The sequence below is a fragment of the Psittacula echo genome (genome assembly GCF_963264785.1).
Source record: "Psittacula echo genome assembly, chromosome: Z".
In the NCBI taxonomy this organism is placed as follows: domain Eukaryota; kingdom Metazoa; phylum Chordata; class Aves; order Psittaciformes; family Psittacidae; genus Psittacula; species Psittacula echo.
In genome coordinates, this window is record NC_137742.1 from 20,020,256 (window position 1) to 20,033,426 (window position 13,171).

A 13,171-nucleotide genomic window follows, 5' to 3' on the forward strand; every position below is an offset into this window, starting at 1 on the left:
AATATTGCAGGAAGAAACTGAACTGTGCAGCAGTAGTAGCAAGCTTATTTTCTGTCTCTGTGCATGCGAGATCTCTGGTGCTGCAAGTAGAATTGCTGCCTCCACATTACCGTTTCTGCTGTGATGTGGATTGTACATAGTAGGAATTTGTTGACATGATCTAGCTGGACCACAGTGGAAGATGGGGCCTCTCACGATCCCCACTGAAAAGAAGCAGTGCAAGTTTCTCCACAGTGCTCCACCATCATGCCCAAAGCCTGTTCAGAGTATTGTGTGCTCAGTGTGACCATTTGTTACTTGAACTTTGCTAAGACCAGTGCTAGGCCAGGACTGTGGCTTCTGGCAAGAGACTGGCATGCCCCAGGTTCTAATCAGTAAAAACCACATCACTGTCAGCGTGGTCCATTGCCATTTGAAAATGTCAAGAGTTTTGCAAACATGCTAGTCCAGAGCTCCCCCTTCTTTTCATGCATCTGCTTTTACCTGGAAGCAGGGGTGCTGAAAAGGTGTGAGATACAGCTTTGGTTGTAACACCTTGAAACAGGGATGTTCCAAGAAATCTGGACACTACATCCTGATAGGTAACATCCTCTTTGTGGTTTCAAGATAACCTAAACCAAAAGCCATGTGCCATTTATTTGTTTAAATGGAATGGGTTAATTGAATACTCATTACTAGGAGTTTTTATGACAGCAGTGATTAAGAGTGATTTAAGCTGTTTTTTTTATCTACTGATGTCATTGTTTTAATTATTGCTTATCTTAATTTCCTATGTGGCTGCTGAGAGGTTTGATATTTTATTGAAATAAAGGTTTTGTGAGAGTGTTTCAATGGGGCAAAGCTTCTTGCTCTTTACAAACAAATGTACACTAAATGAACCTTGTGAAACTCCATTGTTTATACATTGAATCTGTTCTGTGTCATTGAAAGTAGCCAAGATCTGTAAGTTTCTGTTCTATTTTTCATTAAAATAAGGGCTTTTTTGCTCATCTTTCTGTGGTTTCTTCTTTGTCATGACAAGCATGTGAGTTTTCGTACAGCGTTTAGACTCAAGGACTTTTTGTGAAATTAGTGGCTGACTTTCAGTGCACATTCCACAGCTGATTTCAATGGCTTAGAAGCAACCTGTTTCACCTTAAATGAAACTACAACTAAATTTAACCTATTTGCAATCTGTTAGATGTTGATTATTAAATATAATCTTTTTACACTAAGTCAGTGCAGAAAGAGCTTCATCAGATGATTGCGGGGTTATAAACATGGTGGGTTGGTGGGGTGAAAGTGCCTGAACCATCTGCCAGACCATTAATGAAATGAGGAGAAATTTTGGAAACTAGTAAATCATAATTAAAAGGTGTAATAGACATATTTAAATGACTTGCTGTAATTTGACTGACTATGGAGAACTGACCTGGTCAGACTTAGAAAGAGCCTTTGAGTTTCTTTTTATTTCTCTTTGGCAAGTATCCAAGAAAATTATCTTGAAAATCTGATGGCATGCTTTGTTTTAATTCTGTTTTCTGAATGTTTCTTCCTGATGCCAGATTGAGTTGCCCAAAAGGAAGGTTACTTTTACGGCCTCTTAGATGGCGGTCAGCTCTGTAGTCAGGAGATAAAACAAAGACTTTGACTACGAGCAGTGGAGGCAATCCATGCTTCAAACATATCACTGCACTTTCAGGAGACAACAGTTATTGACAATAGAAAATGCCACCCTCCATATTGAGAACTGGAAGTTTGTTTAAAAATAAAAAAGATTCCCAAATCGAACATACAGTCCATTAGATGTACAGCCAAAACAAGCACAAAACATCAGCCTTGAACATACAGTGCATTAGATGTACAGCCAAAACAAGTACAAAACATCAGCCACTACTGCCCAATACAAAGGCAGAACAAACGTAAGGACTAAAGCCCACTGCATCTGCATCCCTGAGTGATGTGTGAATACAAGTTGTCAGCCCCCTCTATTGGACAGATAGTCGTCAGCCAGCTGTACACTTCTACATCAGCGCTGTATGTCATGTCTTTGCTTGGTTGGTTAACCATAGGGGCTGCTTTCTGTGCCCAAATGCAACTATGTGACAAACAATGAGCAAGTCAGACTCCTCAGCGAATAATCGTTCAGCAATATCGCTGACCTGGAAGACCTCAGTAAAAACAGATAGGTGCAATTGTCTGACAGAGATGTCATCTGAAGCTGCAAGTGCAAGCACGGATAGGAGCCCAGCCTGGCCAAGGCCAGAAGGATTCCTAGGGCAGGGCTCATTTAATCCACTCAGAAATTTCAGTAAAGATGAAAACATGCATTATGACCAGAGAGCTGGTCTGGTACAAGAAGCCAGTATTTGGAAAACGGGAGGGAATGTGCAAGGGGACACCTCACACAAACCTGGAGGTTAGTGGTATGACAGGTTAAGAGGGACAAGACTAGATTTCTCTTACTGAAGGGAAATGGAATTGCAAATGCTATGCTGGAAACAACTAGAATCTGTAGTAAATTCCATCACAAGCTTGCCTCTCAGTCTAGTAAGAATGGGTTTCTAGCTTACTCCGTGAGACTTTGTGGGTGTCTGTTATTGTAAAACTGTAACGTACCTGGAGCTACTGTCTGTGGCTGTCCTGTTTTCAGCTCAGCTGTAAGAAACAGCCCAGCTCTGTAAACCAGCCCCCCTGCAAAACTCCTGCCCAGACTGCCCCTCCCCTGAGTGTACACTCACCTCTGGGTGCACAGAGTCAAGATTACTGATCAGCTCCCTACTTCTGCACCTCTCTGGGGCAGGCCAAGGCTAGGCTGGGACATGGGCTCAGCAGGGCCCATGGCAGGGCAGTGACTGGCTGAGGGGAGAGGAAGACTGGGCATGCTGCAGCACTGCTGGGGCAGAAGCTGATAGCCCTGGAGCTGACATGGATCCTGGTCCATGGGCTAGTGGGTAGTGGAGCCCCAGGGCTGGGCAGGGGCAGCCAGGCCTGGTGGTGCCCTTGGACGCCCAGCAAAAATGCCTTTCCACCTGCTGCATCACCGTGAAAGAAAGAAAAAGGTGCTGTAAATGAAGTAAAGTCATTACAGGAGATCACACACACAAAGCCCAACATCTCGAATGGAATTGACCTGCTAGGTTATGGTTTTCAGACTCTGTCACTCATTATTTTCCATCAGTGACTGAGATACAGCCACTATTACACGAAGCAAGCAAGCAAAACCTTTGTCTTCGAAAGACTAAACACCAAATACTTCTTACCAGGCTGCAAGGTGCAAAAAGTCTCCTGTGACATGGGAAGGATAGCTAGCTTTGCTGTTATTTACCTTACAATGGTAAAAGGGACTAACTTGTGTTTGCAACATCGTCTGAAACCCCAGCTGAAAAAGACAACAGCAGTATACTAGTCTTTCTACTTCTATATCACTTCCCTTTTTCCCCCCAGCTTTTCTTAGTTCCTGGGAAACCACTTCTTCAGAAACACAGCAGGTCCTTCTGTTGGTAGACATCTGTTGAAATCCACAGCAAAATTCCTGGCTTTTTGAAAGATTTTAGATTGGAACTGTGTTGCAGAAGTTGCATAATTACTCCCATTGCAATCAGCATTCATCCTTCTTTCAACAGACCATTTACTGAAAGGATGAGATCATTAACCAAGCTGTGAAAAGAGATGATTCTCTGCTATTTGATCTCAAAAAAAAAAAAAAAAAATTAGGGGGAAAAAAAAGATAAATTATTTTTCTCCCTCTCATAATAGAAAATTAATAGAAAATATTTAACTGTTTAATATTTCAACTCTTTGAAAATTAAATTTAGTGATGGATAATTGACATATAACATCATGAATAACATCCCAGAGAAATGTTTGAATATTTAAAGCTTTTGTTCTGTTCTTTGCTCATACAGCAGACATCTCATTCACTATCAGTCTGAAACTGAATTTTCTGTAAGTACACATTCAGAAATAATGCCTTGTCCCAGGCACAACAAGCAAGGTGAGCAGTACTTTCCCATCACATTAAGAAGTAGGGTGAAGTCCAATAAAGACTGTGTTATCTAAGAGGTAGTTTCCTACTAAAGATGAGTAAGCATGTTATCTGTACAAAGGGGAGTATTTTGAACTGTTCTCTTAAAGCTGAGATGATAATTGCAAAGCTGTAAAGCTGGGAGGTACTTTTTAATGGTGACACACTAAAGCAGCAGCATCTAGATCTAATGCACAGCACAGTATTTACTAAAACTATCTTGCCTGTCTCATGGATCTTTGTAAAGGGAAATTATTTTTTTCAGACAGTCAATGTATTTCAGTCATTCACATATAAACTCCAGGAATGTCTCTTCTTCCATACCCTTTACCAGAAGAAATAATCCCACTGTATCAACCAGCACAGATTAAAAACCCACATGAATCTCCCTGGAACACACAGTAAAAGTAACTACCCATGTGTGTTCCTTGCTCTCCAGAGGAGCATGCAGTGCTACCTGCAGTGCATAAGCAAGTTTGGAAATGTTGCTTCTAATCTGTTCCAACCTATGAAATGGATCAGTTGACTTACATCATTTCATGAGAGTTGTGTGATGTATAAAGAGAGGCCGATTTTCAAGCCTTACGGAGCATTCAATGTGAATGCTGTAGACCAGCACAGTGCTATCATAAATCTATTTCAAAAGGGGGTTTTTTATTGTTGGTATAAATGTATTCTCACTTTAGCAATTGTCTTTCTGGACTTGGCACAAAGACATCAAAAACAGCACTTCTGACTGTATAGTTAATTCTGTACTATTCAGATGTTGATATCTGGAAAGGATCTGATGACTCAGACCCTGAAAGTTCTTTTTCTCTAGTAACTACAGGTGGTGCCTAAGGAGAGCACATTAGCTAAGAAAGGCATCTGAAGTTAACTGAAATAATCCCAAACTCAAATTCCCACACTCTTGATCTGGCTGAGTACATTGACCTAAACTACTCAATGTTTGAACACTTATTTCTCACAGCAACAATTTTAAGAGTTGTTTTCTGAAGATATTTTGATGGCTTTCCTTAAGATGTGATTCCCAGCCTGGAATACGCATTGTGCCAGGTTTGGTATCTTCACCAGTCAGGAAAGGCAAAAGTTGTGTATATTCACTCAGTTTTGCAATACCATTCAGCTGGAAAAAGGAAAACAAAGTTTTCTCATGAAGAAAGGGAGGAAAGTATAATCTAATTTCATCTGGTATTTAGTCTAATTTTACCAATACTTTCCCTGTAAATCACTTTTCAATATTTAGGAACTGATCCTGAGCTTAATTGCCCCTTCGCAAATCCAAAATAATTTCCCTGGTGTCTGTATAGAAATTCCTTCCCTGTGGCAGCTGTTCAAGTCCAACTTTCCATTGATTAAGTAGGAAATTAAAAACCTGCACAGGAGTTAGGCTGTTGTGTCAATGTCCTGTTCAAGAACGGAACTTGCCACTGAACTTCTATGTTGAAATCATTCTGGTGCTTGACTGGCACATAGAAAAGTCTCAAAGCATGGTGCAATGTACCCAATAACAAAGATGAAAACAAAAGCCATAACCAATTAGACATGACAGCAGCAACATAACGGGGGAAAATGAGAACGCTTCAGATTGCTAAGTTTTTCTCTGGGAGATTCAAGAGGGCTTAAATGATCCAAACTGTGTGTTTTGCAGGCTTTTATCTGACAGATTCATCCTGAGCATAGCGTGGATAAAGATCCATCCAAGATTTCTTAGGCATCGTACAAAAGTCATGATATTTTTAAAGGTAAAGGCAAGATGATATACAAGTCTTATCTTTCTCAGGGAGTTTGGATCAGTCCTGAAACTGTTTCTTCTGCAGGAAGGCAGACCTCCAGACCCATTTGACTACCTATAGGTTTCCCATATAGAGGCTGCCCTCTCCCTGTTCAAAACACCCATGGGTGTCTCCATGTCAATCTCAGTGCTGGATTAACAGAATTCTCAGTACAGGACATGTGAGGCACAAGCCAGGTTGAACAGGACTGGTATGCAGGAAATTCTTACAGCCATACCCCACTTTGGCATCCAGGATGACGATGTTGATGACATCTTTCCATGCTTCATTCTCAGTTTCCTAAGCCTTCTTCACTATGTAACCACCCTGTGCTCCTAAAGGTGAATTTAGTTTTGTCCTGTATTAGCCATATTTTCACTTCATCTGGTTACCCCAAATAATAAACAGTAAGATTCATCCCCATTTTTGCTTAGTCCAGCACAAGATATCCCTTTGGGATACAAGTGGGACTCAGACTCCATTGCATCACTTCAGCAATGCCCTTGAAAAATTACTGAAGAATGTGTTTTGGGGTTTTGGAGGGGTGAGTTAAAGAGTTTGCAGTGAGTGGGTTAAAGAGAGATTTAGAGCACAGAATGGGCTTGAAATATCATCCCTGCTCACAGTGCCAGCGCTCCTCTAATCTTATCTAGATTAATACAGCCAAAAGCAGGGTGTTCTGTGATACTGTTAAGCTATCTAAACAATGTACTCTTATATATCAAAGAATAGCCAAAAATTATCATCAGCAAAATTCCTTTTATAATAGTACAACAGTAATTAACACAATACCTTGAGGAGTATTGTATCATTTTCCTTGGAAGAGCTGCCAAACTGAGAATTAGGAAAGCACTCCATAACCTTAAATACCTGCTGTTCTTTTTCAGCCATGGATGTTTGATGGGCTCTAAGAACAACTCTAACTTCTGATATGTTTAATCTGTAATTTAAAGAAAGTACAGGGAGAGAAGGTCACTGCTGGAACTGAACAACGTCTCTCAAGATAATCAAAAGACATGTAACATAATACTCAATTTTGTTTTACAACAACATGATAAAACACAGGGAAGAATACTGTTCATTCCGATGTTTTGACATGAGCTTGTATTTCCCTGTACAAAGTAACATTTCTTTACCGTTAATCTAGTTTGGTGAAATAATGGTTTGGTAGCTTCAGGCATTTCCAAAGTTTGAAATTAATTGCATGAAAAATGGCTTTTTAAGGAGAGTCCCTAGCAAAAGAACTGCTGATACTGATGCCTTTCATTGATCTTTTAACTGTCTACTTTGAATTTACAGCCTAATTCCTCAAAGCACTAATACGTGTCTGACCTACAGCATATACATTGTTTTGCTGACATCAGTGGGATGTCAGAACCCACAATGATACTCAATACTCATTCTAAACATTATGCATACAGGTAAGAGGTCTGCAAAAGTGGACATCTTCAATATTAGTAAGGGTTTTGTTCTTCATTAAATACAGGATTCAGCCCATTAAGGAAGAAGAATGGATGTTGCCCAAATCAAGACACTCCTATAGTGAATATTAAAATGGGAGACTGCCAAAACCCAAAGAGAGTTATATGTTCAGTTCCTGCTAATAAATAGTATGAGTTAAGCAACTAATAAATTTCCCTCTCCCCCAAGCTCTCTGAGTATCATCAGAAATGTATTTATTGGAGTTTGTCTTTCTTCATTTTACCCTGCTAAACTTAATGCAGCCCAGTAAGATTACACTGCCAGAAGACATACAGCTAGTTTCCTGTGCTTCATCTTTAGGACACAACATCTCTACACACATGACAACTTAGTCAAGCCAGAACAAAGACTTTATCAATCAAAAAAACAAAAAAAATTACGTTCCTTATTCCAGCTGCATGTCTCACTGAAAGATACAAGTAATTTATTTGTATTTTAATGTTCCTTGTGAAAACAGCTGCGAAGGCAGTGCTGGATCTTGAAAATGTATCTTTTTATCTACTAAGCATGCCTACACAGTGAGAACGATGTAAGACTCACAAAACTCCATCCCTGGGACTCTTACAGGTATCATCCCCAAACGCAGGTGCAACTGCTAGACTTGCAGAAAGCCCAGGCAATCAGCCACTGTGCACACAGAAAAGCTTGGAGGAGGAGGGGAGGAACCAAAAAAATACCCACTGCCACCTCATCCAGGTCTCTGGCAGGTCGTTTGAAGGGCACACAGAAATTCATGTTGCTGGATTTCTGCAATTTTGTGTAAGACAAAAACTATTCCAGAAGTGATTATCACATAATGTTCATTAGCACTTGCTAAAAATAGTCCACACATAGCATAGGGGTGGGTAGGTTTTGCATGGGCATCATCATATAGCTCAGGAGAAGGAGATCAGACAAGATGTTGCTCCAGTCTGCCCCAGTGATGAAGACTTAAAGTTAGCCAAAAAAGATGTGCTTGTTAGAAAACAAAACCAGTGGGCAGAGCACACTCTTCACAGGACCAGAGACAATCTTTCCACTGAATAGCTGCCAAATCTGATTTTTTATAACCATAACTGACTGCAGATCTCTGACCCACGAACTGAAGAGAGACCCCAGCTCCCAGAAAAAGAAAAATCTCTTAATTCCAAAGAGGAAAGTTTGGCTTTTGTTTTGTAAATGTCCAAAACAAGCACCTGCTAGGTGCGAATGTTTCTACCCTTTCAAAAAGTGCAACCAAATCCGGTTCAGCTGGAGAAGAGTGAAAGTCAAATTCACTTAGAAAGAAAATGCTGTGTCCTCTGTTTCAGACTAACTGATGGAAGAAGGCTGGCTCAGCTGACCACAGTGAGAGGTCACAGTGTGAGGTCAGTTTTGCACGGGTTTATTCTATTTGGTTTGCTTTTAGTTACCCAAAATACAGGGGGGTAAAAAAAAAATGGAAAACTAAAATACAATTTAGAGAACATTTTTGCAAACACATGGCATTTTAATTTCTAACATGAACAGCAGATGTCCTCCTTACCCTGAGCCAGCTGTTCAACAGCTGTGCCAGCCTTGGGGTATCCCACCTGGGGAAGGGTGCTTGTGCTCGCATTTGACTTGTCAGGCTCCTTGTCATAGTCATGACTGACATTCAGGTTTTGTGAGCCCAGGTCATTAAAATGGGAGGAATAGTATGGGAGGAATAATGTTTGCATCTAATTCAACTTCATCTCTCAGAGTGTTTTGAGGCTTAGTCCAAGGAACACAGGTAAGATTTGTTTAAAGCACTTAGAAATGTTCTGCTCTAAGGCCCTGCTGTTTCAGATGCATAAATAATGATTGGGTCATTAATAATGCACAGTCTGTAGCATTGGCAGGATCCGACCAATGAAGGTAAATGTATGCAATGCAGTAGTTTACAAATCAACTTAAAACAGAATGACAAGTACCTAGATCAGGTGCAGGCTGCACATAGTAGGGCTCAAGTCTTCAAGAAATCTTCAGGGCTGTGTGGTAGTGACACTTCACTGAATGTAACCAGTTAGTTTATAGAATATTTGATACTCCAAATTACTTAATATCAATGGAAGTTATTTCTATTGTTTGGATATATATTTGGAAGTGAGAAACTGTGCTTTTACAAGGCTCTAATAAGATTTATTCAGCTTTCATTCAACCAGAGGACTGGCCAGTCTAAACAGCTGCTCAGAGAACAGAAATAAATTCTTGTCATTTTATTCTGTAAAAGATATGCAGCCCACCACAGAAAGAGACAGCATGCAGTTACACAGGAGCAAAAATCCTCCAGACAGATGATGAGAGATCTCTGCTCTACTGGACATGTTGGCTAGTCAGCCAATCTTTCTTCTTCCTGTCTGACTCACAATGCAGACGGCTATTTGGCCTCACAGAGTGCCTCAACAAGGCAAGACGTGAGGTTTACATGACATGTCCCAACCCTTGCCATTGTGGAGAGGACCAGAGCTGCTGCTGAGCCAGACCTCACACAGGAATTGTCAACAGCCTACCCGGGACCAGTGAATCACTGGACTCAGCAGACATCACAGAAATTTATCCATCTTTCCTATCCCCAGCCAACAGGGAGATATATGGGACCTACTACAAAGGCAGCATTTTGCCCAAAAGCAGTTATATTAACATAACATAAAGAGTGTTTCTAAATGATATCACATTGAAGAGGAAATACAATAAATAATTAACCTCATGATGTTCATGCAACAGTCAGACAGCTCTTAATAGTTGAAGGAAAGGAAGGAACCTCTTCCTCAGGGTTGTGTTTGCCACACAAGATGCAATTGAGGGCCAGTGACACATCTGCTGAATGAATATTCTCCTATTCAGCTGTAACATACATTGTTCTTCCACAGGCAGGTGTAACCATTGTCCACAAAAGACTGCTTGACCAAGGAGTGCTAGATTCCAGTTTTCTAAACCAGAGAGCCCCAGCAGGCACAACTCTGTTCACCACTTCAGTATTCAGTAAATATATGAAGTTGCAGAACAAATTAGAGAAAGGGAATGAGCTACGTGGACTCAGAAAATAGTGTCTGAATGATGTTAGGACAAAGCAACGGTACAATCCAGTCCAGTCATGATGATCTCTGAACTCACAGTGCTGTGAGCTGTTCTCCTAAATTTTCAGCACTTTGCAGAGGGCACAGCTGGTGAGACCACTACCAACAGCAAAGCTCACGCATCTAGCCCTCATTCAGCTCCCAAAGGTCAAAAATAGGGGTAGCTTCAGAGCCAAGTAGCTGAACCCTGTCTATGCTCTTGGGAAGCTGAAAATAAGATAGCAAGAATTTTGATTCACCAAGTCAATTTTTTATTTGTAAAATCTTTATATTTTTCTAATTACTGTTGCTTTTCAGGCATAAGAAAAGAGATTCTGTAGCGGCTGGACATTATAGCACCAACTTTAACAACAAGGAATTATGGAGTTACAGCAGCAAATTCTGCTAACTATGTTGTCACTCTTCAAAGGGAAGGAGGCAAAGTTATTCTTGGACCTGATTCACAGACAGCAAGAGGAAGACAGGTTTTTCAGATTCAAAAAGACATTCACTACCCATTCTACCTTTCTAATTGCATGGAAAATGATGTTATGCTGCTGAAGGTATAGACTTACACATCATTTATGGAATATGTACCTCCTATGATATATCGTTTTCTTCCTTCTTATGATGGAAATGAGCCACAGGAGTTTCTGGTGACTTTTTTGGGGAGGTGATATAGTCTGGTCTGCTAAATCAGCAAACTGGTGAATTACAGATGCACTGGGAACTAAGGCAATCAGCAAGTTCTATACTGCATGCCAACGCTAGAAGGAGAAAAATTCTGGAGCTTGACCAAGATAGTTCAGTCTCTGGCTTTTCAATGAAAGAATAAAGACTATCCACAGAAAGAAGTATATTTCATACATAAAAATAATTTGGTTAAAACTCCTAGTGTTTTGTCTGGAAAACAGTTCTAATTAAAAATGTCCTACTTGTCTGATTTTTAATTTTGCCATTGTCAGTGAATTTGTGATTTTGTCTTCCCGATGATCTGAGAGCCAGTGAAGTAAAATAAGGTATTTTTCAGAGCTCGTATTTCAGCGAAGCTACATGGGTTTTCATGAGACATAGAATACTCATTTTCCTCATTCTTACATTGATTATGTAAATCCTGTCAGAAAGAACTGAGGAATCTTAAAAAGGGGTTGCAGTAACCCCCTATTACCATAATAAAAATGATCCAATGGTTAACATGCTGGGGCCTCTATTAGACTCTGCCCCATAATAACTATTTTCTGTATCTTCTACAGCTCCAGAAAAGAGCAAAACTTGATAAAGCTGTGCAACTCATTCCACTGCCTACCTCAGATGACCCCCAAACCAGGAACACCTTGCACAGTAGCAGGATGGGAAAAACAATCGTCTGAGAAAGGCTTTCTGATACCCTGAGGGAGGTCAATATCACTGTCATCAGCAGGCAAATCTGCAGCAAAAATCATTATAAAAACAACCCTATTATAACAGATAACATGATTTTCACATGAGCTAATAAAAATCTTAACTTCAAAGGAGGAAAAAAGAAGAAATCCACAATACATTTTATTTCTACATGCAACTGATGCAAATTTTATTTAGAAGAAGCATTTTTCTGCCCTTGTAAATTTGAATGATGTATTTTTTTTTTTCTCTTTTCCACAGGGATTCTGGAGGACCCTTAAGATGCAATAATGTGATGAGAGGCATCACTTCTTTCAGGGAGGCAAACAAGTGTTGATGACCCTGGTGCTTACATTTGACTCACGAAGTAATACCCTCAGTGAATAAAGAAAACCATAGAGGGAGCATAACAGATGAGGTTTTGACCAAGTTTGTACTTGTGTAACAGTATCTAGTTTCGAAATAGGCTTTCAAAAATCACTTCATTATACTGGTAAAAGAGGTATTCCCATGGTGAATTTTAGCAGCTTTATGCCCTTACAGATGAAAATATGTATGTCTGTTTTCAAGACAGATGAGATCTTAGCAGGGCCAGAATGCAGTGCCTGCTGCAACAGGACTTGTAGCTCATACTGTCAGCCATGGAAACATTTAACCAGTATTTGTGACTCAAGTTTCCAACATTTTTGTGTTGCGTATTCGGACTGGGCTCTACATGTATGAGTATTTCTGACCAAGAATCTAATCCAGCTGCCTGTGCCCTCACTGCATGCTGAGTGTATACAGCACTCTTCTGTACCTGGACTACTGCAAATACACTGCATGGCTTCAATATTGATTAGCTCCTTTCCTACCAGAGTCACTCAGACTGTGTTACAAACCTTTTCCTATATTTGGCAAACCAGCACCATTAACGTACTGTTAAATGAAAAAAAGAATTTCTGGGGAAATTAAAAAAAAAAAAAATGGGTGAAGAGACTAATTTCAGTCTTTTATTCTCATTTAAGAGAGAAAAGAATGTTTTGAACATTTTTTAAATTGTTTAAAATACCAGTTTTAATATTTAAATCAGATTGAGTATTTTAAGTCAGATTCTAAACATGTAATAAAATTTACTGCAACAAACACACTCATATTAGAAGACAGGCACAGTGCAAGTTATTTCCCATTCTTAGACATCAGCTTCTTGGTAGTAATTTCTCAAATGATATTCAACGTTCCCATTTTCTAACCTGTTTTGAAGACCACACAGATGACCACAGAAACCAGCAGGTTAGTAGCAAATTACTAGGTAAAAAATGGTCTTAGCCTTCCAGATGTGAAGTTAGCAACCATGTGATTTACGAACAGCAGAAGATGAGGTTTTAAAAATGATGAGAACTAAAGTCATGATAGTTTCACATTCATTTCCAGAGATACTTGCATCCCTGCTAACGTATCCTATCTCCTTTCATTCGATTACAGTGTAATTTTCCATGGGCTGACACTGC

General features: G+C 39.9%; 1 pseudogene across 1 annotated transcript; it reads right to left on the reverse strand.

Moving 5' to 3' along the window:
• Positions 1–4,293: 4,293 nt before the first annotated feature.
• LOC308232193 lies at positions 4,294–10,129 on the reverse strand (annotated as a pseudogene). Its single transcript has 3 exons — positions 10,101–10,129; positions 6,574–6,721; positions 4,294–4,395 (listed from the first exon to the last, which is right to left on the reverse strand). The product of its transcript is annotated as an uncharacterized misc_RNA (transcript).
• Positions 10,130–13,171: the final 3,042 nt, after the last annotated feature.